This window comes from Oncorhynchus tshawytscha, linkage group LG03 (genome assembly GCF_018296145.1).
Source record: "Oncorhynchus tshawytscha isolate Ot180627B linkage group LG03, Otsh_v2.0, whole genome shotgun sequence".
Classification (NCBI taxonomy): domain Eukaryota; kingdom Metazoa; phylum Chordata; class Actinopteri; order Salmoniformes; family Salmonidae; genus Oncorhynchus; species Oncorhynchus tshawytscha.
In genome coordinates this window covers 7,849,557-7,856,101 of record NC_056431.1, presented here as the reverse complement: position 1 = coordinate 7,856,101, position 6,545 = coordinate 7,849,557, and positions in this window count along the sequence as shown.

The following is a 6,545-nucleotide window of genomic DNA, read 5'->3' as shown; positions in this document are numbered from 1 at the left end:
GAGGAGAGATACGCTGTCCTCACAATTCACAATAAACTTACTAAAGAAGATTTACGCCGTCTTCTTTTGCTCCAGTTGAGACCCCCGGGGGAACTAGGACTGCAGTACTATGAGATGGGAGTTGTAGTTTTAGGGTCATCTTGATTCAACCTGGACACTTTCTAATTGGAGGTGATTGTGACTTCAGAAGATGGTTATAGGACAAGCTCTTTGATGAACATGGAAAGCGTGTTATGTAAAAATGACAAAATGTGTATTCATAACGTCAATAAATGATGAAAGCGTGAATAGTAAAAAAAAAAACATGGAAACACAATCAATGTTGTGGAGAGCAGAAATTCCTACTATAATCACGATGTATAATACCCAGATCATCACTATCAAAATTAATCTAGTACCATTAATCATATTGATAATCCTATCATGGGAGCCAAATCGTTCATTTTTACAATGCATATTCATTCATCTATGTCAGGAAAGAAATGAAACCTCTCTCAGAAGTCATTTTGATAGCTATAGGTATGATAGCCTTTCCTTCTCTCAGTGCACTACTGACTAATCATTGACCAACTGGCTTCGTGTCTGGCTGTCAGTGTGGTGTAACTGAGTGTGTTTGTGTAAATGTGTGTGTTAACCGTGTCCCTCTGAACTCCTGTGTGACTGTGTCTCCTCTCTGTACTGAGACCTCTCAGAACTCTTTGTTTCCAGTGAAATCAAAAGACCTTTACTACTCCTGCATCACACACACACACACACACACACACACACACACACACACACACACACACACACACACACACACACACAGACACAGCATGCCCGCCAGCCTGGCCCCCGTCGGCCCTCGCCTCTGTGCGTGTCAAATGGAATCTCCACCTCAGTGTGTAGTACACCTGCTGTGCCGGCGTATAACGCTGCATACAGTGAGCCTCGATGACGGATTACTGAATTAGACCAATAATGACAACTGACACTTCTGTTACCGCTCCCTGAGCCACCGGAGAGAGCAGGAGAGAGAGGTAAATAAAGAGCAGAGAGGGAGAAATACACAGACTGAGAGGGAGAAATAAATAAATAACACACACACACACACACACACACACACACACACACACACACACACACACACACACACACACAGGAAAAGGGAATGAAAGACAGAATGAAACAGAGACAGAGCAAGTCATGAATGGATTTGGGATTCTATTTCTGTGTTGTTCAGTAAAATAAATACAATTCTGGGTCGTTCCAGACTCCTCCTGCTGTCTCGCACTCACCCATCCTCCCCCCAAACCTGCCTGCCATCTGTGGAGGATGAGGGTGAGGCAAGAGTTGTCCCATATTGCAGGGCTGGGGTCAATTACATTTGAATTCAGTCAGTTCAAATGAGATACAATGAAATCCAATTTATGAATTGAAAAGTGAGAGAGAGACTAAATGAAAAACTGATGATCCATTAAATGAATTTCAATACTTATTTTGAATTGACTGAATCCAGAAGAAATGGATCTAAACGGGGCCTGTCCTGTCTGAAAGCATAAGCTGTCATAACTCAGAATACCCCTTCAATAAAGCTCTAATGTGTTTAGAAATAGTTAATGAGTGCTCCAAGTAGGCTTCCCCTCCAACCCCATAGTGTGCAGGATGCCAACCCCCCATAGCGGGATACAGACCTGAAGAATTTACAGAGGCAACTGAATGTGTGCTCAAGTTAATGTCCCTCTGGTTATTTTTCATGTATAAATCCTCATGGGATTAAAACCTTCACATAGCCTGTGAAACTGTGTGGGAACTACGCAGAGAGACAAGGAGAGATATAAATAGATGTGCTGGTCTGAGAGAAAGGGAGATTACTCAACTGGGACTGAGAGAAAGAAAGAGAGAGAGGGAGCTGGAGAGAAACAGTGAAAGAGGTGGAAAGAGACAGCAAGGGAGCGAAGGAGCAAAAGGGGAGCACAGAGGAAGGAAGACAGAAAGATATATTGACAAAGCCTACATATACACATAAGTCACCCTGTGTGGCCTGCCTGCTCCCCGTATTTTATAGGAGTGCTCTGTGCTGGCGGAACAAGATGACAGGCCAGTTCCTTCATCGGAAAAAAATGTCCCTCTCTCGCCCCCTCCCTCCCTATAACTCCTGTTTTCAGTCTATCCCCCTCGATATCATCCTGTCACCTCTCTCGCTTTTCTTCCCTCATCCCCTATTTTCCCCAACACTCCATTTTATAGGTTTTCTATGTCCACCCCTCCAGTCATGTATCGCTTTTTATATTTATCTTTCCGTCACTCTCTTAATCCCTCTCGTTTGCTCTCCCTGTTCCCTATGCCTCCATTTCTCTTCCTCTCCTCCTGTCCAATTTTCCACTCTCTCCATTTCCCCTTCTCTTCCACATTAATTTCCTCCATCCTTGTCGTATTATTCATCCCTCTATCCATCCTTTTCTACTACGTCTCTCTCTCAGTCTCTCTCCCCCTCTCCCTCCCTCCACATCATTATTCTAACCTTTTCACTTCTGCCCTTGATCTATCTCCCTAAATACAATTCAATTCAAGGGGCTTTATTGGCATGGGAAACATATGTTCACATTGCCAAAGCTAGTGAAGTAGATAATATACAAAAGCGAAATAAACAATTAAAAATGAACAGTAAGCATTACACTCACAGAAGTTCCAAAATCATAAAGACATTGTTGTGTTGTCATGTTGCGTTGATACCATTGCTGTGTTATCATGTTTTTCTGCCTTGTTATGTTGTCGTCTTAGGTCTCTCTTTATGTAGTGTTCTGTCTATCTTGTTGTGATGTGTGTTTTGTCCTATATTGTATTTATTTTGTTTATTATTTTTTTATCCGAGGCCCCCGTCCCTGCAGGAGGCCTTTTGCCTTTTGGTAGGCCGTCATTGTAAATTAGAGTTTGTTCTTAACCGACTTGCCTAGTTAAATAAAGGTTAAATAAATTTTAAATAAATAAAAAGTACAAATGTTATATTATGTATATATACAATGTAACAATGTACAAATGGTTAAAGTACACAAGGGAAAATAAATAAGCAAACAGTGGGGCAAAAAAGTATTTAGTCAGCCACCAATTGTGCACGTTCTCCCACTTAAAAAAAGATGAGAGGCCTGTAATTTTCATCATAGGTACACTTCAACTATGACAGACAAAATGAGGGAAAAAATCCAGAAAATCACATTGTAGGATTTTTAATGAATTTATTTGCAAATTATGGTGGAAAATAATCATTTGGTAAATAACAAAAGTTTATCTCAATAATTTGTTAAATACCCTTTGTTGGCAATGACAGAGGTCAAACATTTTCTGTAAGTCTTCACAAGGTTTTCACACACTGTTGCTGGTATTTTGGCCTATCCCTCCATGCAGATCTCCTCCAGAGCAGTAATGTTTTGGGGCTGTTGCTGGGCAACACGGACTTTCAACTCCCTCCAAAGATTTTCTATGGGGTTGAGATCTGGAGACTGGCTAGGTCACTCCAGGACCTTGAAATGCTTCTTACGAAGCCTCTCCTTCGTTGCCCGGGTGGTGTGTTTGGGATCATTGTCATGCTGAAAGACCCAGCCACGTTTCATCTTCAATGCCCTTGCTGATGGAAGGAGGTTTTCACTCAAAATCTCACGATACATAGCCCCATTTATTCTTTCCTTTACACGGATCAGTCGTCCTGGTCCCTTTGCAGAAAAACAGCCCCAAAGCATGATGTTTCCACCCCCATGCTTCACAGTAGGTATGGTGTTCCCTTGGATGCAACTCAGCATTCTTTGTCCTCCAAACACGACGAGTTGAGTTTTTACCAAAAAAGTTATATTTTGGTTTCATCTGACCATATGACATTCTCCCAATCTTTTTCTGGATCATCCAAATGCTCTCTAGCAAACTTCAGACGGGCCTGGACATGTACTGGCTTAAGCAGGGGGACACGTCTGGCACTGCAGGATTTGAGTCCCTGGTGGCGTAGTGTGTTACTGATGGTAGGCTTTGTTACTTTGGTCCCAGCTCTCTGCAGGTCATTCACTAGGTCCCCCCGTGTGGTTCTGGGATTTTTGCTCACCGTTCTTGTGATCATTTTGACCCCACGGGGTGAGATCTTGCGTGGAGCCCCAGATCGAGGGAGATTATCAGTGGTCTTGTATGTCTTCCATTTCCTAATAATTGCTCCCACAGTTGATTTCTTCAAACCAATCTGCTTACCTATTGCAGATTCAGTCTTCCCAGCCTGGTGCAAGAAGTTACAGGTCTGTGAGAGCCAGAAATCTTGCTTGTTTGTAAGTGACCAAATACTTATTTTCCACCATAATTTGCAAATAAATTCATAAAAAATCCTACAATGTGATTTTCTGGATTTTTTTCTAATTTTGTCTGTCAAAGTTGAAGTGTACCTATGATGAAAATTACAGGCCTCTCTCATCTTTTTAAGTGGGAGAACTTGCACAATTGGTGGTTGACTAAATACTTTTTTGCCCCACTGTATGTTGAAGAGGGTGGGGCTTAAGCTGCATCCCTGTCTCACCCCATGGACCCGTGGGAAGAAATGTGTGTCTTTTGCCTATTTTAACTGCACACTTGTTGTTTGTGTACATGGCTTTTATAAGGTTGTATGTCTTTCCCCCAACACCTACTATTAATTTGTATAGCAGACCCTCATGCTAAATAGAGTTGAAGGCTTTTTTGAAATCAACAAAGCATGAGAAGACTTTGCCTTTGTTTTTTGTTTTTTTGTTTGTCAATTGGGGTGTGCAGGGAGAATACGTGGTCTGTCGAACGATAATTTGGTAAAAAGCCAATTTGATATTTGCTCAGTACATTGTTTTCACTGAGGAAATGTACGAGTCTGCTGTTAATGATAATGCAGCAAGGTTGCTGTTGACGCATATCCCACAGTAGTTATTGTGGTCAAATTTTTCTCCACTTTTGTGGATTGAGGTGATCAGTCCTTGGTTCCAAATATTGGGGAAGAGGATGATGTTAAAGAGTTTAAGTATAGCCAAATGGAATTTGTTGTCTGTATATTTGATCATTTCATTGAGGATACCATCAACACCACCTGCCTTTTTAGGTTCGAGGGTTTTTATTTTGTCCTGTAGTTCATTCAAGGTAATTGGAGAATCCATTGTGTTCTGGTAGTCTTTAATAGTTGATTCTAAGATTTCTATTTGATCATGTATATGTTTTTGCTGATGGTTCTTTGTTATAGAGCCAAAAAGATTGGAGAAGTGGTTTACCCATACATCTCCATTTTGGATAGATATTTATTTGTGTTGTTGTTTGGTTTAGTGTAAAGTAGTCTACAGTACTACTGCCAAGAGATGAGCTATAGGTGTACCTACCATAGGAGTCCCCTCGAAGCCTACCATTGACTATGTACGTACCCATCGTGCGACAGAGGAGTTGTGACACGTTTTTGTTGGTTATGTTGTCATAGTTGTGCCTAGGGGGGCATATGGGGGAGGGAATGCTGTCACCTCCAGGCAAGTGTTTGTCCCCCTGTGTGCTGAGGGTGTCAGGTTCTTGTCCGGTTCTGGCGTGTAGGTCACCACAGACTAGTACATGTCCCTGGGCCTGGAAATGATTGATTTCCCCCTCCAGGATGGAGAAGCTGTCTTCATTAAAGTATGGGGATTCTAGTGGGGGGGATATAGGTAGCACACAGGAGGACATCTTTCTCTGTTAAGATCATTTCCTTTTGAATTTCTGGCCAAATGTAAATTGTTCCTGTTTTTATACTCCATTAAATGTAAGTTAGGTCTGCTCTATACCAAATTAACATACCCCCTGAGTCCCTTTGCTGTTTCACACCTGGTAGTTTGGTGGATGGGATTACCAGCTCTCTGTAACCTAGAGGGCAACCAGTGGGTCCGTCTCCTCTATACCAGGTTTCTTGCAGAATGACAATGTCTGTATTTCCGATTACTTTGATGAAGTCCAGGTTCCTGCTCTTTAAGCCAAAGGCAGATGCCCTCATGCCTTGCAATATTCCAGCATGAGATAGTTAAGGCTTTGTGTTCCATAAAGTGTCCAATTGGTTGGGGTGGGGTGTGGATGTGGCTGGTGGTGTTGTGGTCTGGGTGTAGGTCCTCTTGGCATGTGTTCTCTAGGTCCAGGGGGGGTCCCACAGGTCTGGGAGAGTGTCTCGCTGGTCTGGGCGGGGTGTCTGTTGATCTGTTGCTCCTGTGTGAAGTGTTGGGGCTGCGTTTGAGAGCGATGTCCTTTAGAGTCCGGGCGAAGGTGGGCACTGCTGCCTTGTATAGGTGGACCTGGTCATAAAGGCTGTTCAAGTCCAGGGTGGAGTGACGGGCCAGGTAAACATTTGGTTGAGGCACAGTCACAGGAAATTATTGCATTTACCCGCTGTATGGTAGCAGGGTGGAGACCACTTGTGCATTGGGGAAAGTAGAAGAAGCTTTTTCAATCACTCCCTTCAGTGCTGTGGCCACCCTTTCCTGCTGTGTTCTCAGGTCGTTTGTGCCTATGTGTATTATTATGTGGCTAGGTGAGCCTAGTTGGTCCTCAGACAGAAGGTCTAGGGA